General features: G+C 40.1%; 1 long non-coding RNA gene across 6 annotated transcripts in view; it reads right to left on the reverse strand.

The window, feature by feature from the left end:
• Window positions 1–18,724, reverse strand: part of LOC148114871 (uncharacterized) — a 37,186-nt gene extending 18,462 nt beyond the window's left edge. For 2 of the 6 annotated variants that reach the window (XR_015733289.1, XR_015733287.1), the window contains exons 1-3: window positions 18,438–18,724; window positions 17,788–17,970; window positions 14,416–14,467 (exon numbers count right to left, since the gene is read on the reverse strand). This is a non-coding gene — a long non-coding RNA (uncharacterized LOC148114871). Of the gene's footprint in view, window positions 1–3,767; window positions 3,866–10,921; window positions 11,143–14,415; window positions 14,468–17,787; window positions 17,971–18,437 lie in introns of those variants that run through there. The other 4 variants (XR_015733288.1, XR_015733290.1, XR_015733291.1 and 1 more) reach the window with 3 other exon arrangements.
• Window positions 18,725–26,500: the final 7,776 nt, after the last annotated feature.

Raw genomic sequence — 26,500 nt, forward strand, 5'->3', positions numbered from 1 at the left:
ATCATAGATCGCCACCGTTCATCATGGAGACAGCCATTTCTCTGTTATCTTTTGTTGTCATATGATGAGGAAAACCCAGAGAAATGTATTCTCCTTGTTTTCAAACTTATTTCAAATTGTATGACCTATTATCCAAACACAAGAGCATTTCAAGCTATTAACTTGAAGAAATATAACAACCTCTTAGCTTCCAATATGTTGTTCCAAGATCTTAGTCTCCAAGATGAGGGTGATGCTCTTTCTGGAAATTACAGTCTCAGTTTATTTTTTGTTTAATTAATACTATATATACCTTCTTTTCATCATTACAAACATTGTATACTGTTTACATATTTTTATAAACTGTATGCAAATACGTGTAGGAAATAATCAGGCAGAGCCCTAGAGAGGGCTCAAGCGCATGTTGTGCATCAACTATCTGGAGTCCCTTCACGCCCACAAGGGTTCTAAGTCCAGCCCACCTTGAATCCCATTGACTCCTATCTACCGCTAATTCGCTTTGACTGTTAGTAGTTCAGATTCTTGTTTAGAAGTAGCATAAAATCAACTTGTTTACATTTTGGATCTAACTCTGGTTCCTGATTTCCTGCGCCCGACAGTACAGGATCAAAATAAAATTAAAAAATTAAAACTGACTCCATTGTTTACCCTTCTCCTGCACACTGTGGACTTCTGGATGAGAAATCTGGAGAGCCCCTGGTACGGGACAACAGTATTACAAGCTATCAAGAGACAATCAGTGTAGAAATATGGAAATATCTAAGCTCTCCAGACCTTCCTTTACAGCCCTGAATTTCAATTTCAGTTCAGGGGCATGCATAGTGTTAGGAAGCATATGTGCCGCCTGTTATCTGGACTTCCAAGCACAAAGCTTTACTTTTTGGCTTTTTTTTCCTGGTATAAGTGTGCATGAGAGTGTGCGTGCATGTACTGTATGTATGTTAGTGGTTTCCTACCTTTGATTAAACCCTGCATGGGGCATTAAAGACTAAAACAGATGACAAATGCCACACAGTGCTTTACATTATATCAGGGTTGATTAGAATTTTTGATGATCCAGCAACTAGAGGAAGAAATTGCATGAACAGCAAGTGGGGGAAAAAACATTCAGCTGTTACCTTTGTGTGAGTAAATGGCTTTTGTGCAATCAGAGAGACAAAGAAGAACTAACTGAGTGATATTTCCTCTAAGGCAACTAGTAGTTTTCAATGCCTTTTTTTTTTTTTTTTGGTAATTTGTACTTGGGATATTTAATTGCTTTGGTGGCATAATTCAGCCTTTTCCGAGCCAGTAGGCAGAGCTGTGTTGGCATGAGTGGTGCACTGGTTTTGCATCAGCCACACCCCTAGCAGACTTGTGCTAAAAAAAATATGCAGCTGCGCTGGCATACAGCACAAGAGGATGTCGAAGGATTGTAGCAGTAAGAGACAAAATTGGAAAGAGTCTTAGTGGGTCCAGGGATTGTGTCATTCCTGGGATGAGAAGATAGACTTGGGTCCTGTGGAGGTCTCACCTGAATATAACTTTTCTCATCGTGTCCATTATGCTTGGATTATAAATCTCAAACTTGCCTTTACACAACAAGGGTTTTAGTTTCTGGTCTCCTTTCTATTTGCAGATCTCCCATAGAAATACCTACAGACCAGAGGTGGGTTTCAGCAGGTTCTGACCAGTTCTGGAGAACCGGTAGTGGAAATTTTGAGTAGTTCGGAAAACTGGTAGTAAAAATTCTGACTGGCCCCACTCCCATCTATTCTCTGCCTCCCAAGTCCCAGCTGATCGGAGGGGAATGGGGATTTTGCAGTAACCTTCCCCTGGAGTGGGGTGGGAATGGAGATTTTACAGTATCCTTCCCCTGCCACGCCCACCAAGCCATGCCCACCAAGCCATGCTATGCCCACCCAGCCACACCCACAAAACCGATAGTAAAAAATTTTGAAACCCACCACTGCTACAGACCTTTTCCCTTTGAAAGATTCCAAATGGCTCGGGAACCAACAATTCACTTCAATCTTTTTTCTACTTACTTATCATCGAATCCATGCTCAGGGTTTTCTTTACAGTTTTTATGGTCCATGCCCCTGCAATCAAGTCAGTGTGAGGAAACCCAAATAATTCTTGAGGTTATAATTTCACTGTTTTGAGGAGAGAGTATGGATCTAGCTCGGGACAACAGCAAAAAATGAAAATGTGGTCATTGGGTTACAGTCAAGGCTCTGGTTGCTTTTTATGTGCATTGAGCATTTCAGCTTTTTATGTGTGTTGAGTCAGGAATGTATCCCCTAATTGTATGCTCAGCATGTATTTCTGTAAATACATTGCATCAGGAAAACAGTAAATCATTTTAAAGCCCATCGCTTTAAAGGGTCGGTCCTCTCGCCCCTTCTGTTCAACATTTATATGAAGCCGCTGGGCGAGATCATCCGTGGTTTTGGGGTGAAGTGTCATCTTCACACTGTATCACGCTGTATCAAGCAGTATCACGCTGATGATATTCAGTTGTACATCTCCACCCCTGACCACCCCAACGATGCCCTTGAAGTGATGTCTCGCTGCCTGGAGGCCGTACGGGTCTGGATGGGGAGGAACAGGCTCAGACTCAACCCTTCCAAGACTGAGTGGCTGTGGCTCCCGGCATCCCGATATAGTCAGCAGGTGCCATCGTTGACTATTGGGGGTGAATCCCTGCCCCCCACAGAGAGGGCTTGCAATCTGGGTGTCCTCCTGGACGCACGGCTGTCTTTAGAAGAGCATATGATGGCCGTGGCCAGGGGGGCCTTTTATCAGGTTCACCTGATTTGCCAGTTGCAGCCCTTTCTGGACCGGGATGCCTTGCGCACGGTCACTCACGCCCTTGTCACCTCCCGGCTGGACTATTGTAATGCTCTCTACATGGGGCTCCCCTTGAAGAGCACTCGGAGGCTCCAGCTGGTCCAGAATGCGGCTACGCGGGTGGTTATGGGCGCAACCCATTGCGCCCATGTGACACCCCTCCTGTGCGAGCTGCACTGGCTCCCAGTGGTCTTCCGGGTGCGATTCAAGGTGCTGGTTACCACCTTTAAAGCGCTCCATGGCATAGGACCCGGATACCTTCGAGACCGACTTCTGCCACCAATAGCCTCCCACCGGCCAGTTCGCTCCCACAGAGAGGGCCTCCTCAGGGTGCCATCGGCCAAATTATGTCGGCTGGCGACACCCAGGGGGAGGGCCTTCTCTGTGGATGCCCCAGCCCTGTGGAATGAACTGCCCCCGGAAATACGTAAGATCTCTGACCTCCGACCTTTCGTTGCGCACTAAAGACCCTGTTGTTCCGCCAGGCTGGGCTATCAACATAACATTTTTAAATTGGGTTTTAAATTTCTGGGGTTTTAAAATTTAGCCAAATTTATTTAATAATTTTAAACTATTTTAACTGATGTTGTTTTGTGTTTTTAATAGGCTGTACACTGCCCTGAGTCCTTCGGGAGAAGGGCGGTATAGAAATAAAATTATTTATTTATTTATTTATTTATATTGCTGCTACACTGTATGCTCTTTGTCTATGTACAATGACGACTACACAAAATAGCACGAATTTATCAAAAGAGGAGGAAAATCTCAGTCTCCTCTATCTGAAATTTAAAGTTTGAAAAATGCATGTTGCTGTTTTGCTAGATAGATTGATTATATGCCATCAAGTCATTGTTGACTTTTAATGACCGCAGATAGATTTTCTCCATGATGAGCTGTCCCTGAGCTGTTCTTTCAGGTTTCCCAATGGTGCCTCCATAGCCACCGTAACAATCCATCCTCCTTGCTGATGGTTGTTATGCTTCTCTTTTCTTCCACCTTTCTCAACATTAGAGCCTTTTCCAGAGAGCTGGCTCTTCTCATGGAGTTAGAAACAAAGAAGGGGCAAGAATTGTGGTTAAGAAGTGAGAAAAGACAGGTGGAAACATTAGAGGAGAGAGAAGTAAGTTAGAAAGCATGCTATACGGGTAGTCCTCAATTTACAACTCTTCATTTAGTGACTGTGAGTTGTATGGCCGATGTTACAATGAAAAAAGTGTCTCATGACCAGTGGTGAAATCTTACCGGTTCGCACCAATTTGGGCGAACCGGTAGTGATAAAAGCTATCGGTTTGGAGAACCGGTAGTTAAAAAAAAGCTACCAGTTGGTCCGAACTGGTATTTCCGAGGATCAGCTGTGCTGCACAATTTAAAATCGTTAGCAAGAAATCCTGCTTTCTAGTGAATCTAAATTGCGTGGCACAACTGTTTTCCTCCCTCACTGTTCTACTTACCTTCCCAAGCTTCCACGCAGCTCGCATTTGGCGCATACTGTGCATGTGAATGTGCACAGTGTGCGTTGGCATGCACTGCACATGTGCGCACAGCGTGCATTTTGCACGCACTGCACATGCATGCACAGTATGCATTTGGTGTGTACTGCGCATGCATGCGCAGCATGCGTTTGACGTGCACTGCATATGCACGTGTGCAGCATGCACTTGGCACACATCACACATGTGCATGGGCTACGTGCATTTGGCATGCAATGCACATGCGTGGGCAGCGAACTAGTTGCAAATCGGGGAAGATTTCACCACTGCTTATGACTGTTTTTCACACTTAACAATCGTTACAGCATTCCCCATGTTCACACGATCAAAATTCAGATGCTTGGCAATTGGTTCATATTTATGACGGCTGCAGTGTCCCAGGGTCATGTGATCACCTTTTGCGACCTACTGACAAGCAAAGTCAATGGAGAAGCCAAATTCACTTAACAAGCATGTTAACAAGCAACTTAACAACTAAAGTGATTCATTTAACAACTGTGGCAAGAAAGGTCATAAAATAGTCCAAGCTGTCTTGCATAGCAATGGAAATTTGGGGTTCATTTGGGGTCGTAAGTCGAGCATTACCTGTATTGTAGTGAAACTTACTATTGTATTATACATTTCATATCAGAGCATAACTTTTCCTGAACCATTAAGAGCTTCCCACCCGCTTCCCCAGAGCCTTACCTGTGGAGGGTAGTAAGGCTGTTGTGTTCTTTTTCCTCATTCCTTTTCATAAACATTTTGTTAAAATTAGCATTTGGTGAGCAATTTATTTCAATTGTTAAAGTATAATTGTGGAATTATTTCAAATATACAGCGTGGCCTTTTGTGCGATTTAAAATGTTTCAATTTCTATTCTGAGTCTATTCTCTAGTCTATTTAAAAAAAAAGCAAAAAAACCCCATGCCATGTTACTGAATGGGGGAAGGAAAAACAGAATTAAGACATTTTGCAAGATGACCCAGTTTATGAGCCCTTTCTGTTCTGCTTGTCAGAGCCAGTGAAGGAAAATAAATGTGACAAAGCTATTTCTTTCGTGAGATGCAATACATGATCGTGTAAGAGATGGGTGAACCCAGAGGAATTTGGGGAAAATCATGAGGAATTTACTCTTAATAAAGAGGTTTAGCTTTAGCCAACCATTCCTCAGTATGAAGATGCAAGTTAGCTGAAACCGCACAAAATAGCTAAGCAAATGGCTGCTGTGTTTACACAACTAGAAGACTACAATTCAGCCAGTGGTGGGTTGCCCCAGGTTCGCACTGGTTCTATAGAACCGGTAGTAAAGCCGACGGGAGGTTCCGCCCACTGACCCTGACGTCATGAAAATGCTTCTGCGCATGCACAGATGCTTCTGCGCTTGCTCAGAAGAGCGCGCATGCGGCCCCATTGCGAACTGGTAGTAAAGGTAAGTAGAACCCACGCCTGAATTCAGCAGTGGTAGAACCGCACTCTTATGTCACAAAACAGCTGCTACAGGTAACAGGACAAGCCCTTTGGTAGGTTATTATGATAATACTACTCTTCTTTGCATTTCCATAGTTTCCATTTGCTTAGAAATCTGAACAGGACCAAATATGAATTCGCCAATGGGATTACACCAGTGGTGGGTTGCCCCTGGTTCACACCGGTTCTATAGAACCGGTAGTAAAACTGGCGGGAGGCTCCACCCACCGACCCCGACGTCATAAAAATGCAGCCCCGTTGTGAACCGGTAGTAAAGGTAAGTAGAACCCACCCCTGGATTACACAGTTTGAAGTGATTTGTGTGAAGCTGACTACATAAGCTTACTTGTCTGTCCATTCAGGATCTTTCACTTGGGAAAATTACTTAAGGTATCCTTTGCGTGTCTGACCAACAAGCTATAGATTCTTAATAAAGTTTTGGAGGCTTTAATCTATGTCCTGACTGAGGAGAGGGACAAATCTGAACCTTGGCACCAAAGGAGCTGAGAAGAAACATGGGGTCTAGGGTTGTTGTTTTTTTTCCTTAGAGGACTTCACCAATTGGGTAACCATGAGCAGCTCGGTGTCCTTGGGCCAATCACTGTCTCTCAGACCAACCCACCTCACAGGGTTGTTGTTATGGGGAAAACAGGAGGAGGAAGATGTGTTGGATATGTTCACTGCCTTGCGTTGTTTGTAACAATAATAAAAGCAGGATACAAGCAAACAAACAAATAATATGGGAACTCAGATTTATCTGCTTAACATTTTCCTGGGAGAGTTCGGATTGGTTTTAATGGAATATTGTGTGAAGATAAATAATTTCATTTTCAAATTCATTTAATGTATTTCCAGCCTATAACTTCTCTTTGCTGAAATGTTTGCTGCATTTTTGTATAAGCTTCTATATAGTGTTTTATGTCAATTAATAATACTTCTGCTAAAATCATGTAATTTACAGTGGTTTGAAACAAAATTTGTGCTCAAACTGCTTTTATTATTATTTTTTACATAATTCAAATGAAATATTTTTCATTATTTCAAAATTATGAAATTCTATTAGAATTTTTTTGTAATTTGGATTTAATTCATTTAAAATATGTATACTGTCTATCATCTTTCCCTTATATACAGTAGTTCTTTATTGCTCATTAGGCTATAATATATGCATGTTTATTTATATATGAATCTGTGTCGAAGACTCAGAATTCCCAGTTGTATTATAGGCTTAATAATCATATGTCAACACATGCATCGTACTCAAAATTATGCATGCAGATTAAGTTCCACATGTGTCTACTTGTGTGTTTCTCAACCTTGGCAATTTTAAGATGCATGGACTTCAACTCCCAGAATTCTCCAGCAGCATGCAGCTGCCCTAGCTGATTCTTCCAATGGCAGTGAAAAAATGAAAAAAATCCCTACTTCCTCTACTTTTTGATAGCTGGTTGTATTTAAAATACAGCAATCAGAAGCTGTTAATTAAGATTAAAAGGATTTGCATATTGTATAAAAAAAACCAGATTCTGATAAGGATCCTACGGGTCACTTCTAAAAACCATGGCATTTCAACGGGATTATAGTTTGCAAGAAATAATTTAGAATTTTCCCCAAGTCACATTAGCAGAGGCCTGGGAAGGAGAAAAAAAGTGATTGGATGTATAATGTTGGCAACTCATTAAGAAAGAATCCGTGCCACTGTTTGCGTTTTTCCTCTTTATTCCCAATCTCTTTTTCTTTTGTTTTATAACTACTATGTATAATAATATGTTTATGAAAACATATTTGTAGGAGCTTTGTTGGCCTGCAGAATTGATAAAAACACTCAAACAAGTACCAAATCAGCCAAGATCTGTACTGAATTGAGATTTAAGATTCAGAAGAGGCATGAGTCCATTTAAAATATAAAGGCGAGAAGATTTGATTCAAACAGGTTTGACATTGGCTAAATGGAAGGAATACTGCAAAAGAGAAGAAAGTCCATAAATCTTTGTGCGTCATGTCAATGTCATGGGATTCTATATCATAGAAGACATATACAAAAAGAGAAGGTCAAAGAACACTAGGCAGACCCAGAAGAAGATGGAGATACATCAAAGACACACTGCAAATGAACAATGGTTGAGGCTGTCAGAATAGCAAGAACCAGAACTTTTGTACCTCCTCCCAGGGGTGGGTTCTACTTACCTTTACTACCAGTTTGCAACGGGATCGGGTGCGTGCACGCTTACCGGTTCTTGCAAACTGGTCCAAACCAGGGGCAACCCACCACTGCCTCCTCCCTTAACACCCAAAATGGTAAGAGAGGAAGAGGAAGAAGAAGAAGGTCAAATCTGCAACTGTCTCCAGTTCTCTCTATATCAGTTCAAAGGCATTGTTTAACATCACAAATTGATCTGAAGATTCAACAGAATCCCCTTTCGATTGACTCATCCGTTCTGTGCTTCACAAAGCCTGACAAACAAGTAAAAGTAAATAAGAACTGAAAGGAAAGGGCAAATGATCAACGATAAAGACAACATGATATTTAGTTAGTTTTATTTAATTCGTGAGTTCATCCTTGAAGATTGCAGTCATGAAATGAAGAAAATGCATATGGGAACAAGCTTTTAGCCTTATAGTACATCTTTGTCACCATATGCTCTGTTTATTGCCACATAAATTAAGCCTTATGTAAGTAGCACATTGAAATGTTCTTCATATATAATTATCTGAATATGCAGGAAATCTCTCATCAAAAACATTAGGCTTAACAGTAAATATTCTCCATTTCTGAAACTACAGCTGAATTCATTGGTTACAACACAGATTGCTCTCCACAAAATGTGTGAGAGTAAGCTGGGAGGTGACCCTTAAGGCTGACATTACTCAATATATTGTTAGTCTGCACAGTCTGTCTGAGATCATTTTAACCTCTTTGTTAGGAGCGGAGCCTAAATCTTATCTTTCTTTGTGAAAAAGCTGATGTTGAGGCTATCTAGGAACTGCCATCATCCAAAAGTATTGATTACAATTCAACTCAGATTCAACATGTTTCTTCAGAAAGAAACCAGGTCAACTGACTTACACATACAAGAAAATGTCAACCTAGTAGCAAAACATTTAGAACATCCTTTCCTAACCTTGTGATTTCTCAATGTGTTTTCCAAATCTCCAGTCATTATGACATAAATTATTGGATTTAGAAATGGTGGAAAATATTTGTAGCTCAGGTGGTAGAGGTGGGTGGTGGTTTGTTCTCTGAGCTGGTTGTTGAGTGTCCAAAATTTTCATTACCAGGCTACGTAACATCAGCAGTGGAACTTTGGTTGAATTGTCTTGATTCAGTTCTCTTCTGTTTTTATAGGTCTTATGTGATCAGTTGGTCATGTGACCAAATGGTCATGCCATGTGAGGGTCATCTGGTGGTAAGGTCATCCTGGCTGGTCACCCATTCATTGAATACCAGGCTTCGATGAACTAAACTAAACAAGAAGCTCGGAGAACAAACCACCAACATTATTGGACTTGACATATCTGACAGCCTGAAGGATATCTGGTTGGGGAAGGCAAGAATATCTAATCTACTTAGTGTATCAAATATAGGTAACCCTACGTTTTAAAGCCAAATATTTGATGGCATTCCACATCAGGCAAATAATGACAGCCCTCTTTTGACCAAGTGGTCAATCAACTGTGCTGCGCGATCGTTGGAACCTTTTTTTTTTACTTTTTTAAAGCATTTTTTTACTACCGGTTCAGGCGAATAGGTAGTAAAAAATGCTTACAAAAGTAAAAAAAAAAGTTGGCTACGCTCACCCAGTCACATGACCCCCCCAGCAAGCCACGCCCAGCAAGCCATGCCCACAGAACCAGTAGCAAAAAAAATTGCATTTCACCACTGAATCGTATACCAGACCACATTTATTATTCATCTATGTGCTGAACTAGTGTTAAAAGCACCCTTCTTTTGACCCAGATTCTCTCATTAGATAGTTTATATATAATACCGCAGTCAGGGCCGGATTTTCCTATAGGCTAACTAGGCTTCAGCCTAGGGCCTCAAGATCAAGAGGGGCCTACATTCAAATTGTTAGCAAAATTAAAATTACACTTTCACTATAGGTGAAAGGGCCTCATAAGTGGAATAGCCTAGGGCCTCTTTTCATCTAAATCCGGCCCTGACCGCAGTATGTAAAAGCTACAAATGGGCAAAAAAATTACTTTGATGCTTTAATTTTTTTTCTCCAAAGAGGAAGATTTATTTTGTCTTTTGGTGTTCTTGCACTGGACTACTCAAAGGAAGATATTACAAAAAAAACCTTCCCCTCACTGGATTTTTGCAGTAGAGATGCTACTGTACAATCACTGTTACGGGGCAATCTGGCCTTGGAGAAAATATGAGAATCCTGAGAAAATGTTCATCCAATTTTGATGTTCACTTATTTGATGGAGTTTTTTTTTTCAAAAACCTTCAGTATCTAGCTCTAATGAAAACTGTCTAGCTCTAGTTTAAAAAAATCTAGCTCTAATGAAAACTTATAAAAAAAGATGTTGGAACTCTGGAAAGAATACAGAAAAGAGCAACAAAGATGATTAGCGGGCTGGAGGCTAAACATACAGCATGAAGAACAGTTGCAGGAATTGGGTATGTCTAATCTAGTGAAAAGAGGGACCAGGCAGGGGTGACATGATAGCAATGTTCCAATATTTGAGCCACAAAGAAGAGGGAGGGTCCTATTTTCCAAAGGACCAGAAGACAAGGCAAGAAACAATGCATGAAAATCAATCAAGAGGAGAAGCAACCTAAAACTAAGGAAAAAATTCCTACCAGGGAGAACAATTAACAATCAACCAGTGGAACAGCTTGTCTTCACATTTGTGGGCGCTCCATCACTGGAAGCTTTTAAGAAGAGACTGGTTAGCCATTTGTCTGGAATGGTATATTTTCCTGCTTGAGCAGGGAGTTGGACTAAAAGACCTTCTAGTTCTGTTGTCCTGTTACTCTGTCTCACTGAGACCATTGTATAGGTTCTGATAGATATGGATGGCAACACTGCTTCCCAAGTCAACAAGGGCGTAAAAGAATTTTTCTCTTTAGTTACACGACCTTTCCTCTCAACCGCAGCTAACAGGCCAAAGATAGGGACGCTCACCCATCTGTAATTCTGCATGTGACTGCTTTAATTTGGTTGCTCATAGAATTACAATGATTTGAAATAGTTTTCTACATCTGGAATAGCTGTCAAGCATTGCTTAGTGGCACACTTTCTCTACTTGGTAGGCTAATGGCTTCTATCAGGAGCCTGTTATTCCATCAAAACTCGCAATTGTCTCTGTAACTCCATTACTTTGCAGTATAATTACCTTTCAGTGCTACTTCTTTAAAAGCCTGGAAATGAACATCTTTTTGAGATAGGGTGTCATAAAAACTGAGAAGATTAGTTATTTTAATGTCATTACATCCTCTAGAAAGAGCTAAGTGCCATCTTCATGGCATTTTCCTCTATCCTCACTTAAGCAATTTTTAAAATAAATCCCAGCTTGGGGAAAAAAAAATTGCTTCTAATAATGCTGAACTCTTACTTCATTTTGAGACAGCCTCCTCTCTGTTCTCTTTTCTCTGTTTACAGACAAAGAAGAGCAGAGTTCAATCAAATTGTGCCATCAAAAATTAAGCATTGTACTGTAATTGTTGGTACGTTCTTCAGTGAATGTGATCGGACAAGTCAATCTCCACACATTTCTCACTTCCATGCCCTTGACCTGGGCATGTGAGTAAAAATACTCACTTTGATTTTCAATTAGAGCAGGGTGGGGGGGGGCAATGCATCCATTCTGGCTCTTCTTGACCTCTTGGAGCTTTAAATACCATCAACCATGGTTTCTTTTTGGGCTGGCTTCGGGAGTTGGGGGAGGGTGGGAGGCACAGTTTTGTGCTGGTTCACCTTCTTCCTCTGGGACAAGTCCCAATCAGTGTTGATTGGGAGTGAGAGGCCCAACCCATAGCCCCTGCTCTGTGTGATGCCACATGTTTCAGTGCTCTCTCTGTTCTTTTTTCAACATTTACATGAAGCTGTTGGGCGAGATCATCCATTGCCATGGCATGAAGTATCATCAGCATGCTGATGACACCCAGATGTATGTTTTCATCCTGGGGAAAGTAGATAATACTGTGGGTGTCCTTTCATGGGGCCTGGATGTTGTAGAGGATTTGGATGAGGAACAGCAGACTTCAATTAAACCTTGGTAAGTGGGAGTAACTATGTACTGGAGGCTCCTCTGTAACTGGGAGTTTACCATCATTGGTCCTGGATGGGATTGTGCTACCCAAGACAGACCCAATGTGTAATCTGGGGGTCCTCCTGAATTCAGGATTGCTAGTGAAGGAGCAGGTGGCAAGCATATTTGGGAGGACTTTGGTTCAGTTTTCTGGTGTGTGCCAGTTGCATCTTTCCTTGATTGAGAAAGCCCTTCTTTCAGTCACACATATCCTGATCATCTTCATTATGTACTACTGCAATATATTCTACATGAGGCTACCCTTGAAGAATATATAGAAGCTACAAGTAGGGCAGAATATAGTGGCCTGAGTAGTTTTTGTTGCTTCTGCAATTGCAAACTGTATTGGGTGCCAGTTTACTTCTGGGTCCAATTCATGTTATGTCGGCTGGCGACACCCAGGGGGAGGGCCTTCTCTGTGGGAGCCCCAGCCCTGTGGAATGAACTGCCCCCGGAAATACGTAAGATCTCCGACCTCCGGGTGTTTCGCTGTACACTGAAGACCCTGTTGTTCCGCCGGGCCGGACTATCAACATAATAATTTTAAATTGGGGTATTTTAAATTTTTGGGGTTTTAAATCGGCCAAATCTATTTAATTATTTTAATTTTTAATCATTGTTGTGTTTTGTGTTTTTAAATTGGCTGTAAACCGCCCTGAGTCCTTCGGGAGAAGGGCGGTATAGAAATAAAATTATGATGATCATGATGATGATCATGATGATGATGATGAGGATGATGATGATGATGATGATGATGATGTTATCACCTTTAAAGTCCTTCATGGCATGGGACCAGATTCCTTGAGGAACCATCTCATTCCAATTACATCATCCCATCCCATCTGGTCAAGCAGGGACAGTAGGTTGGTTAAAAAAATTTCAATATAAAGATTTTCAAAATAAAGTTTGATTGATTGACTGCAGACAGGAGTGGAGAAAAGAAGACACTGATTTCCCTATTCTGTACCTCAGGAGTGGCCTTCTAGGATTTATTTCTAATCATTATTTTCCTTTTTACTTGTCAGTGAGGTACCCAGGCTGGAAGTTCTTCTCTATTTCACACGGAACCCCAGCTCAAAACATTTCTCTGGTCGGTAGCTAATGGCAACAGTAATTATGACATTAATGGACCACACCCACACAATGCTCTTTAAGTCAGAGAAGATTCCAGAAGTCAAAGATGTTGTGAGGCAGGATTCTTTAAGAGTCCTGATCCACAACATCTGTCTTAGGTCTTGCATTCACCCAATTCTTAAATACAATGTGCTAGTAAATAAGTGATTTTATAATGGTATAAACATATGCTAGGGAATCAAGAGACATATGCGGACTATAGGTAGTCCTTGACTTACTACAGTTTGTTTATGACCATTTGTGATGACTCCCCTGGATACTTCCCCATTTACCTCTCTGGATGTCAGCTCAGGGGAGAATGAACCAGTTCCTGACATGACAAGAGCTGAGCTGATTGATGGCTCTGAGCAGCCATCTGTGTGGGAATTGGATGAAACACAGCTGCAGCAGAACAGTCCTGAGGCTCCAGGTGGGGAAAGTATGCAGCTGCAGCTGGTCAGTGATGAGGAAGAGGAACTGCCTTCTGCACCTGATCCAAGAACACATAGGGCAGAGAACAGGCAGGAGCAGAGAAGGTCAGCCAATTAGTCATGAGGAAGCAGCCTCACTCTTCTTGATGGGCTGCACCAGAAGCTGGCTATTAAACACAGCAGACGGATGGAGACAATGCTGAGAGCAACATGTTTGTTTCCTAGCTGTGTGTTTTCTAGTTATTGTGATTTCTGCCTCACTTTGGATTGACATGGTGCCTTGACTTGGATCGTGCCTTGAAAACTCTGGAATTATTTTGCTTCATGAACTCTTTTATGTTATGGATATAAGTTTGCCTGGTGATTATTTTGATTGAGAAACTTTCATGTGCCTTGTAGACTCTTTGGCCATTGCTCTGTGGACTAGCATTGGTCTGCTTGTGGCTGGACTTAATTGGGACAGTTCTAGGTTTTTGATGACAGGAATTGGTTGGGAATATTAATAAACTCACTAAATGACAGTTATGTGTGTGCGTGAGTTAGCGGGACAGCACACCATTTGAAATTACAATGGCACTGAAAATTTTTTACTTATGACCTTTTTTAACACTTACGACCATTGCAGCATCCCCATGGTCATGTGATCAAAATTCAGAAGCTTGACAACTGGTTCACATTTATGATGGTTGCAATGTCCCGAGGTCATGTGATCACTTTTTGCAACCTTCTGAAAGCAAAGCCAATGAGGAAGTCAGAGTCACTTAACACTAACTTAACAACTGCAGTGATTCACTTAACAACCATGGCAAGAAAGGTCATAAAATGGGGGCAAAACTCACTTAACAACTCTGTCGCATAGTTTGGGCTCAGTTGTGGTAAGTCGAGGATCACCTGTACAAAAATAAAAAGCAAGAATTCAGACAGGTAGCAAAAATCGAACAGAAAGCCATAAAGGAACTTATTTTAGCAATCTAGCACTCTTGTAAGTTATGGAAATGAATTATTTGATCCCACAAAGAGTATCAAGTCCTAAAAGAGTGTCCACTGTTTCATGATTATATATATATATATATATATATATATATATATATATATATATATATATATTCCCCCTTTGCAGTTGCATTTAATGGCAGGGGATGAAGATTACATCGGTACATTATGTGTCATGATAGGAACAATCCCCCCCACCCCCAGGTGTCTGCAGAAGATACAAAGCAGCAAAAGATAATCTGTTAATTGATGTCTACAAAAGAAAAATTGTATAAGCTTTCTGGGCATTTCTTTGGATTGAATTTTTTTTTCCTTATCAAGTGTTTCATTTCAACTATAAATAGAAAATGAAATCACATGGGAAGCAGTGCTGACATAGTGTGCCATTTATAATCTGTATACGCGTTTTAGAATTCTTCTGTTAAAAATGCCACATAGCAACTATGATGATTTTTAATGCATTTAATATAACAGACACAAAGCATACTCCATGTTTCTAGTTCCTGATCCAAAGTTACCTCTGATAAATATATCCATGCGTATAATGGAAAAAAAGAGGGTGAGTTTTAAATAAACACTTTAGGATGACTGTTTCCTTAGGTCTCTGTTTTTTATAACAACTGCTTCTAAAATACACGGATAAATATTTGACTTATGCTGAATCTGCCACCTAAAATTATCATATACGTGCATAGTGACTTATTACCAATCATTTCTGAGAAAGTCTAGTAAAAAAATAGTAAAAATGTAACTTTTCTGGAACATATTGTGACAGAGTTTAGTCAAACACTTCATTTCTAAAAAAAAATTGTTCAGCCAAGCATCCCTAAGGAATCCTCAAACACAATAAGATGGAAATAACCATCTCAAACTGCTTGTCTCCAGCAGCTGGCAACTCTGACGTTTTCCTATTTTTGAGTAATATTTTCCTCTTACATATTAGATTATTGTCAATGACGATGATGAATGGGTTGTGTCTATGTGTGTAATCTTTAAAGATCAGACAGCACATTATGCAGATCTATCAAGTTGGGCAATCCCAAATTACAACACTAGAAGAATATGTCCTCTTATTTAAACTTTCCACACAAGTTTATTCTTTTCTAAACTTTCTCTGCTTTCACCTATTGCTATTGCTTGGAGGAGATCAGGGCTACTGATGTACAGGAAAACAGAATATTGTTAAAGCAGGATTTGTGGTAAGGATATTGGCCTACAATTTCTTGTTAACGTCAAATTTTGTCCCTCTTTAGTTAATAGTGCTACATTGATCTATTTCTAACTCTCTGGCATCTTTCCTTTCTCTAAGTTAGAGTTATCATATTTTGTAAAGGTTGTACAAGTTCATCCTCAAAACATTTATAATAAGAACCTCATAATTCATGTGGTTCAGACACGTTTCCTGCTTTAATCTTGTTTTAATACTTCAGAAACTTCCCCTTATTATTATAGATCCATTCACAATCTGTTTCTGTTCTTCTATCATCCTTGGTAATTTGTTCATCTTTAAATTCTTTAGATATTCATGTAATTTCTTGAAAGAGATGTTGCTTGCTTTAATTAGAATAAAATTCATGAAAAATGCCCTTTGTGAGGCCACACTATCCATTAATGTTGCTTTTAAATCTTTAAAATTGGAAGGTTTAAGCCAGATATTGGGACAGAGAGATTTTCAGCATGTAGTTCTTGAATCAAGTGACTCATTTTTAGGATCCAGAAGAAGGAGACAGAGGCAAAATTAAGACTGTCTTGTTGCATTTATTCCAGTATTGACTGGGATAAATCTCATCTTTAAGAAACAGCTATCCCATATTTAGTTAAGGACATCTTTAATAATGTCTTTAACTGATGAACTCTTAAGAAATCTCATCTTTCCATCTGAAAAATAACACTTCATCCTATTAGATAAAAGAGTTCTATAATAAATAAATTTATTGAAAGAATGTGAGTGAAATATTTATATAAAAGAGAACATTTAATGTAGTGGTAGGAATTAAAGCTTTACTATGGCATTATTTTTTCTTTCAGATCATATCTATTGGAAAACTTCATTAATAACAGGCTACAAATTTCACATATGGTACTCTTAAAGCAGAGGTGGGTTTCAGCAGGTTCTGACCAGTTCTAGAGAACTGGTAGCGGAAATTTTGAGTAGTTCGGAGAACCGGTAGTAAAAATTCTGACTGGCCCTGCCCCGCTCTATTCTCTGCCTCCCAAGTCCCAGTTGATCAGGAGGAAATGGGGAGTTTGCAGTATCCTTCCCCTGGAGTGGGGAAGGAATGGAGATTTTACAGTATCCTTCCCCTCCCATGCCCACCAAGCCACACCCACCAAGCCATGCCACGCCCATCAAGCCACACCCATAGAACCGGTAATAAAATTTTTTGAAACCCACCACTGTCTTAAAGTTGGCTAAAGGGAAGCATAGATGTAATCCTTTAGTTGCTTTTCCACAGCCACAAATAGGTTGATTAAGGAAATACTTTTGGCATATCATAGAGCAGTGATGGCTAACCTTTTTGCCATCATGTGCCAAAAGCGAGGGGAGCGTGGGGGGGGGGGTGTGTCACACGCACATGTGCCCACATCCATAATTCTATGCACCCCACCCACCCCTCATGCTTCCCCTGCTTTTTGCATGTGATGGCACGGTGGGCCCAGTAGGCCCATTTTTCGCTCTCCCCAGGCTCCAGAGCCTTTCTAGGAGCCTGGGGAGGGCAAAAACAGCCTTCCCCACCCTTCCTAGAGGCCCTCCGGAGGCCAGAAACAGCATGTTTCCTGACTTCTGGTGGGCCCAGAAGGCCCGAAAATCAACTGGCTGGCGCATGCAGGCGTGCCAGAGCTGAGCTCATGTGCCCACTGATATGGCTCCACATGCCACCTGTGGCACCCGTGCCATAGGTTCGCCATCACGGTCATAGAGAATGTGATGGGTCCCAGAGAGACAGTCCATGGGATGTGATTCATTGCAAATCTGAAAATGGTTGGTTGCTCATGTTTCTCAAATTTCCACAGTTATTAGCACTTTTAACTAGTTTCTAAATAAGGAATATTCTTTTTATTTAGCTTTTATAGAGTTAATATTTGTTTACTATAAACATTTTCTTCTAAATTAAAAGTGGATTCAAGGTCAATTAACCAAGAGGGGTTTTTCATTTAGAGCAGAATGTGCTAGCTGGACAGAGGGAGAGGGAAACATTGTGGTACAAGTCACTCACCAAACCCTCAAGAGACTTTTCAAACTCTGAACAATAACAGGAAACAACAACGTTTAATGCTGATTTTTGATTGAGAACCGATGTGAGGAGACTGAGAAAGTAATATCCAAAGTAATATACGAACAACCAATAGATGAGATAGGGGTTCATGAGTAGCTTATCTCGGTCCAGGCTGCTGAAATCCTGAAAAAAAGAGATTGAAAATCTTTTCAAAGAGGCATTGCTTAACTATTAAAAGAAGGCTGAGGTGCTTATTGTCGTTTCCAAAATTCGATATACCCAATTCTTCCCTTAACCCTCCGAATTGAAATCTGTGTGTTCCTGCTTCACTGATTATGCCCCGCTAGATGGGCTTGACAACTGTCTATACAGATAGTCCTTGAATTACAAAAGTTCATTTAGTGACCATTTGAAGTTAAAATGGCACTGAAAAAAGTATCCTGACATCATGTGACCCACGTTTTGCGATCTTCTGACAAGCAAAGTCAGTGGGGAAATTAAGTTGTGTTACTAACTTAACAACGGCAGTGATTCTCTTAACAACTGTGGCAAGAAAGGTTGTAAAATGGAAATGCAAAATTTACTTCATAGCTGTTTCACTTAGCAAGAGAAATTTTTGGGCTCAATTGTGGTCTTAAACAGAGGGCTACCTGTAGTTCAACTGTTCCAATTTTCTTTTTCAAATGGAATAGAATGCTGAAAACCCGAGAGAAGTTGGGCCTGTGCTGACCAGATTTACCAGAGGATGCCCTCCTTGGAAATATTCCTCAGACTTTTTAAACAAATGAACTTGTTGGTAGCTGCTGAGTTGAACCCGGATGAGGCTGTATTGCAGGGGTGTCAAACTTGATCTAATTGAGGGCCGCATCACAGTTGCGTTTGACCTCAGGGCTCCTGCCGGCTTCTCTGGGATCGGTTGCGTTACCACACTGGACACCTCGTGGCACCTGTCTCTGCCACTCCAGATTCAGGGATCTGAACCCAACTCCCTTTTGATCGGCCGAGGGCAACTGAGGCCATCACCCGTCCCTTCGGAATGGAACTCACCTATCTCTCAGGACCAACTGACCTATGTTCAACTGCTGTTCACATGGAACCCTTCTCCACTTCGGCCTTCAAAGTTCTCATTTGAATATTTGCTACTACCACTAAGATCTGCGCCCGTGGCGGCTCCACCCGGGCCCATGCCCTAGGCTTCAAGGCCTACCACGGCGGCCCTCCTACTCATCATGGCCTAGCCCCCAGGTCACGCTTTGCCAGCGACGGCCGAGTATTGGCCCAATACTCCAGTGCCATCCATTTTCAGGGCTAGTTGATTCAGCAGGTGAGTTGTTACACACTTCTGGATTCTGACTTCCATGGCCACCATCCTGCTGTCTATATCAACCAACACCTTTTGTTGGGGTCTGATGAGCGTCAGCATTGGGCGCCTTACCTAGCGTTCAGTTCATCCTGCAGTGCCAGTTCTACTTACCAAAAGTGGCCCACTAGGCATCTTGCATTCCAGTCCAAGAGACTTCATAACTTGGCACTTTTACAATTTTCTTTCTGTGAATTCCATTATGAATGTCAAGCTTTCCTAATTTATTTTTTTATTCCTCTTCCTCTAATCTTACTTGAACTAACTTTTATCATCTATTGTGCTAACATTGATCAGTCTTTGAGTACCTCCAAGACTCCTCTGAAGTCGAAGGGATCTCTTTTAAGTGGATTCCTACAAAAAGACTATTTAACTTTTCCTTTCCTTTTTAATTTGGAGATAGATCATGATGAACTATAGCAAGTTATACCTGGACATTCATCTGATAGCAGACAGATGACTGGCTAGAGAAAATACAGACAGTCATAAAACTCTACATGTGTCTAATTTTTATGTTATGAAGTGTGTTTATAAAAATTGCTCTTTGTTGCATGGTTTAATACAAATTGAATCATGATATATTTTTCATTTAGTCACTTCACTATTTGTATTTAACTTTTATTTCAGTTTTATATTGGTCAACTCAAAGCAGCATACTACCTAATACTTCCATCTCTTATTTTGGCAACAACAACCCTGAAAGGTAGTGTAGGCTGAGATAGAGAGATTAGATCAAAGTCATCCAGTCAGTTTTTATATTTAAGCAATAACTGTAACTCAATGCCTTCTAGTTTCTAGCCCAACTCCTTAGCCATTGTACCAATCTCTCTCTCTTTCTCTCTCTCCCCTCCCTCCTGCCCTCCCCCTCCCTCCCTCTCTCTCTCCCCCCTCCCTCTCCCTCCCCCTCCCTCTCTTCCCTCCTCCCCTTCCTTCCCTCCCTCTCTCTCGTTCTTTCTCTCGTTTTCTTCTGTGTTGACCTTTCATCTTATAAATCTGACTGTGATATTTAATGAGATTTTAATACATTTTTCAATTTAAGATATTTTCATTCAAACATTTCTTTTTCTTTTTCATAGGAGACTGCAGTTTATTCTGGCACTGATATTCTTGGATTCAACTTTCCTTTTCAATCTTTTCCCGGAACACTAAAATTGAAAAGATTCAGTTCCATTAGTTTTAATAGATTTTCTGGTTGGATTCTGCAGTCCAACACAACAACAACAAGACCTTGAAATCTGAATAGCATGCAGGTTAATGCATACAGAGTTTTGTATGCAATCATTCCTTATTATATTGTTATTTTGATTTGTATACTTTGCATTTTATATTTCATTGGTCTAAACAGTATCTTGTAAAATTGCTTTAAGGACATACCAGAGGACAAACTTACTTCGTAAAAAAATTGTATTTTGTAAAAACAACAGGAATAATTTAATAAACTGATTAATATAACACATAACAATGTATACAGTCTGTTATAGCGCAAATGAATTAGAAATGGGTTTTTAAAAACTTTTTGCTAAAATTCTGATTTTGCTGACTATGTTCTGTTCAACTATAAATGAACCTGGCAAAAATATTCCAAAGAGATACATGCACTTCTAGTACAAGGGAATTTTGTGCTCAGTTTTCCCTTATGCATAATATTTATATGCAGCTGTTTCACAGTAAACTGAAAACATTCTTGTGTATTTCCCCCTGTAATGCCTGTATTTTCTTTCTTTTTTAGCAGCATGCTATATCGTATCATTCTGAAAAGTATGGATTTTGGTGTGAGTTTCAGTTTCTTCAATAAGAACCTGAAAGACACACCAGAGGTTTTTCAGTCAGGTTCTTCAATAAGAAGGTGTGGATGCTTCATCACTGGAGGTTTTTAAGAAGAGATTGGACAGCTACTTGTGTGATGTGGTAGAGGAGCTCCTGCTTCATCAGGGGGTTGGACTAGAAGACCTCCAAGGTCTCTTCCTACTCTACTCTACTCTACTCTACTCTACTCTACTCTACTCTACTCTACTCTACTCTACTCTACTCTACTCTACTCTACTCTACATTTAAGAGGTCATAATACATTTGGGTCCACATTTTCATGTGATAGATTTTTCATCCTCACTCAAGTCATCCATAGTTAATTACCATCTTTTTCTTCTGAGTAGACATATATCTGTTTGTCTAGTATGTATCCTTCTTAACTTTAGGTGCTCCCAAGGTGCTTCTGTAATAGCCATAAAGTTTTAATTATAGAAAAAATATGTATGTGTATCATAATCTGAAAAATATTTCTCCACTTGGCAGATCAAAATGTTCCAGTTATATCATTACAATAGGAGAATTACTGACAATAACTAAGGACAATTCCTGTCCCTTAAGTATATCTGTTTTTTCCTCCTTTCCAAATCTCATGTGAAGAACTTCAGAATATTAATTGTTGTGTGGTGTTTACAGGAGAGAAGTGAGAATGAGAGCATCAGAGGTGAAGTAGAGTTTACACCGGGGAGTGTGTTTTATTTGCTGCAAACAAGACTCTATCAAAGATCCTATAATTCAGCTCAGGGCCAACAAGCTGTTTATTTATTTTGATGCTAAGAATCATCCAGCCATATTTAAGCACTTCCTAGACCAACTGAGTTTACTAGATTAGAGTTTGGTGCTTCTCTTTTTTCCTTGTGCAGCTCACTGAACTACTTTGCTTCTTTACAAATTCACAAACAGTAGATACAATGGCAACATTAAAAACAAAAATAACCACAGATTTCCTAGAAATAGTTATATATTGCCTACAGGTAATCCTCAACCTACAATGATCACAAGTTGTACCAGAATTTCTGCCGCTAAGCAAGGCAGTTAAGTGTGTTGCATCTAGTTTTAGGCATTTTTTTTGCCATGGTTGTCACTGCAGTTGTTAAGTGAATCATCTGGTTGTTAAGCAAATCCAATTTCCCCCCCCCTTGACTTCGCTTATTGGAAATCAGCTGGAAAGATTGCAAATGGTGAGCCACATGACCCCAGGATGCTGCAGCCATAATAAATACATGCCAGTTGTCAAGCGCCTGAATTTCGATCACTTAACCGTAGGGATGTTGCAATGGTTGTAAGTGTGAGGACTAATGGTTATAAGTCACTTTTTTCAATGTGGGCAAGAATACTCACTAGAAAAAAAAACCCTATTCCCTTTCTATACAATGCAATCTAAGCTGGCTTTGTGAGAAATAATTCAACACATTTTTGAGCGTCTTCTAGGACTACTTCGACTATTTATAGAGTAAGTCTGGGCAACTTATGTGATCAATGCCAGTTAGCCAAATCTTTTTCCAAAACTGAGGTAATTACTTGAACATCAGAACTCCATAGATGAATTAATTCCATTAAGTAAACACAATGGGTACGAGAACTGCACAGAATCCTAGCTAGAGATTTTCCCGAACCCCTGCAAACCCCCAGCAGCCCACTCCTGAATATAGAGACATTACTATGAGAGGTCCTTGGTGTTCTCTGAGCTTGCTTGCTTTTTTTCAGACATTTATTACCCAAACTAGGTAACATCATCAGTGCTAGGTTAGTATAATAATATATGATGTTAGCAACATTTTGTGTGCCTATAGAGAGCAAAACCTTTTGTTTTTCACAGTATTTCCAAATGAATTTTCTCTTTCAGTTTTAAAATATAAAGCAGGAAAGACATCTCTGAGCAAGAAAATACTAGATTTTAAGGATGCGTTGGGTTAACACAGTCCAAAGCTAAATGGCTGCTAAAGTGTCCTAAGAATTCCTTGCAGCCATAATTTCTATCCAAAGCTGAGGAAAATGGAAAGTGACAGCAAACATTCTTCACCAAGGCACAAGCTCCTATCTGAGAATGCAAGTTAATGGGATGCTAAATTCTTGCCATCATAAATTTCAGAAGGCTTAACCATAAGGCAAATAGGTTAAAGGTCACTCACAAATGTTTGCTTTCTGCTTGATAAATGTCAGTTTAAGTTAGGGTTTTGATTGAACAGGCTCCATGCTGCATTCTCATAAAATGGGAGTACAGTGGGCTCTTCCTTTCTCCCTTGTGGATGGATTTCTGGAGAACCTTCTGGTGGTAAGCTGCATTGATATATGTTACATCATGGATTCAACTCCTCACTCAAGCTTTATATGCTTAGATAAGGAAGATGGCACCTTAATGAGGTTGAATCCCCTGACATTAAGGCTCGTGCTTATTTTACACAACTAGGATTCTGTATTACATTACAATGCCACGTGCCCAGAAGATTTTTTTTAAAAAAAAAATATGTATTTATAAATATTTCAACTCTCTCTCTACTTGTGTGGTGTCACATTTCTTCCTCCCAATTTATTTTACCTACATTACAGCTGTAAGTAAATAAATGACAGAGTTTGGCCCATCATCAACAGACAGATCATCCTGTATCAGGGCTGAGAAAATGGGGAAAATCGTCATCTGTCTGGTTCTCCTCACATTGTCTGTCAGCTTCGCTGCATCTGGGCTGCATGTCACAGGCATCTGAACAAGCTGAACGTAATGGTGAAAAAAGAACAACAACCCATCAGCTTGGGATTCAAATCAATCAAAACGGACAACTGTAGCCACAAGGCAGACTTGGGCAAAAGAAACAGATGCCGAAGGACTTGTCCTCCCTTGCCAGCCAGCCTGCTTGTGCTTCTTGTTGGGACTGACAGCTCAAGCTTATTGCCTCCTCATTCAAATCCCTTCCTTGTTTTGGCGGGATTTATCTGTTGGTGGTAAAACAGGGAAGGGGAAATTAAACAGCTGTTAAATCTGGGAATGAAAACAGTTGTGACTAAGCTTATTGTGAGGCCAAATCCCGTTATTTTTATGTGAAGCTTCTGAATTCCAGTGCAGCAGGAATGGAAAAAGGGCCTGAAATTGTTGGGATGACTCACTCAAAACTTTGCCAGTGGACTGGAGGACTAACATAAATCTAGCCAACTAAAACCATCCAACCGTTCCAATGAGGTGGCATGGAAAAGTGGATTTTGATAGTTTGTTGCTCAGTCCAAGTCATATTCATATTAGCTCATATATCTAGTCTAGCCTAGTGGGCAACATCCCACGCATTGCTCCTGAGGTCTCCCAAGTTAAATTTCAGCTGATCCACACTTGTAAGTAACTATGTCTATTCACATAGAACATGTTTCCTTAAACCAACCACAAAACTGTGCTGGAAGAGATCTAAAAAATATTTCTTATTAAATGCACAATATAGATAGTATAATTCTTACCACTTAGGCTGAAACATTTTAAATGTCACTCTTTTTTTAACAGTTGTGTGTACTTAGCATACAGTACTAATTCAAAATATTTCCTTTGCTGTTCCATTCTTTTCTTTTTTAGGGAATTTTTATCTGTTTGCTTTAATAATATCAATATTCCTCACAGAAGGCCTATAGTGTTACAGCCCAATCTTATTCAATTAAATGGGAAAGGAAGGTGAGAGAAGTGACCATTTTAGTAGATGAAAGATGGAACACATACAATTAAGTATTTTGTGATAGAAAGGGTTTCTGTGGGGTGCTGTGGCAGCTGAGACTGCAGAGAAAGAAAAGATTGAGGAACTAGATGGTAGATGTAGCAATAATTCATACCAATTAACAAGTGCCATACCTCTAAAATTATGCATTATGACTAATCTTCTATTTTATCTTTTTGTTATGATATTTTACTGATCTTACTTCTATTTTGGGAACGGTTATAAAGTTATTTATTTTATCTTTATATACGGGTTGAGCAGTCTAGTGGTGAAGATGCTTGTCTCCCACTCAGAGGTTGCAAGTTCAATCCTAAATAGCATTAGATGTTTCTCTCCTAGGGTACAAAAAAATATCTGCAGAAACTCCACATGGTGTTAGGAAGGGCATCCGGCCAGGAAACGCTCAACTCCATCCAGTTGCCCCAATTCTACCTCAGATTAAGGGATTACAGGATTGTAAAAAGGAGGATTTTTAACATGAATTCAATCAAAATATACCTTGATTTTAAATATTCCATTGTTTCATCTGTAGTTATTTCATTCTGAGCACAAACATTTTTCCCATATATTCCACACAGAGCATTTAGGAATATATATGATTTAGAATTACAGCCCTTAAAATAGTATAGAATTGTGTCAAGAAATCTAATAACCCCAAAATAATGTTTTAACTTTTTATATTCAGTTAACAAATTGCCTTGAAGGTCTGAAAAAGTTAATGGCAACACCCACAGTCATGCAAATGATAAAGTGCTTTTTTCACCCTCCTGAAATGGCATTTGTGGGACTATTTTTCAGCTTTGTTCCGAGACAGTAATATGCAACGCGCTAAATAAATAATGTCAGGCAAAAGTGTCAGGAATAATGCCAAAACAATAATGATTTTGTAGCAGTTGTAGAAAGCCCTTTGAAGGATAACAAAAACTATAGGCCAAACAAAGGCAGACTGTTTGGTTTGCGCCACATAGAATATTTAAGCGCTGGGCTGTTTGAACAGCCTGTGGGAACTAAAGCAATTTCTCTGAGATTGCTGCATGGAAAAATCCCTGCCTGGTTACAAAATGGCTGTGTGTACATATGTATGTGTACATGTGCACATGTGTGTGTGTGTGTGTGTGTGTGTGTGCAGTGGTGGGTTTCAAATTTTTTTACTACCGGTTCTGTGGGTATGGCTTAGTGGGCGTGGCATGGCTTGATGGGCGTGGCTTAGTGGGCATGGCAGGGAAAGGATACTTAAAATCCCCATTCCCTCCCCAATCCAGGGGAAGGTTACTGCAAAATCCCTATTTCCTCCCGATCAGCTGGGGCCTGGGAGGCAGAAAATAGATGGGGGTGGTGCTAGTCAGAATTTTTACTACCGGTTCTCCGAACTACTCAAAATTTCCACTACTGGTTCTCCAGAACTGGACAGAACCTGCTGAACCCCACCTCTGTGTGTGTGTGATGTAGATATATGTGTGCATAAAATTTGGAGACCCTTGTTCTAAATGAATGAGATATAGGATCAACTAGTCAATGCAGGAGACCCTACCATGCTTTGTAAATAGCACTAAAATGTGTGGTTTTGCAATGAGTATGCTTGGGTAAATAACTAGGTCTTCATTTGGCACCAGAGTGTTCACAGCTACAACCCTTGCCTCACCTATTTATCAGGAGCACCCAAAAAACCGTATTTGTATATGACGACACAGTCTAGACAGGTATACAGGATACACACCTTCAAGGTCATACGTCTCCATTTTTTAAAGGGCAATATCAACCCTCTGAATGGTCCCCTTTGGTTCCTTTCTTCCATTTTAATGTTTTAAGTTAGGTTGGGACTGACCTTTATCTCTCAATCCTTTCTGTAGATGGAATC

This window comes from Pantherophis guttatus, chromosome 3 (assembly GCF_059756535.1).
Source record: "Pantherophis guttatus breed Tessera chromosome 3, ASM5975653v1, whole genome shotgun sequence".
Taxonomy (NCBI): domain Eukaryota; kingdom Metazoa; phylum Chordata; class Lepidosauria; order Squamata; family Colubridae; genus Pantherophis; species Pantherophis guttatus.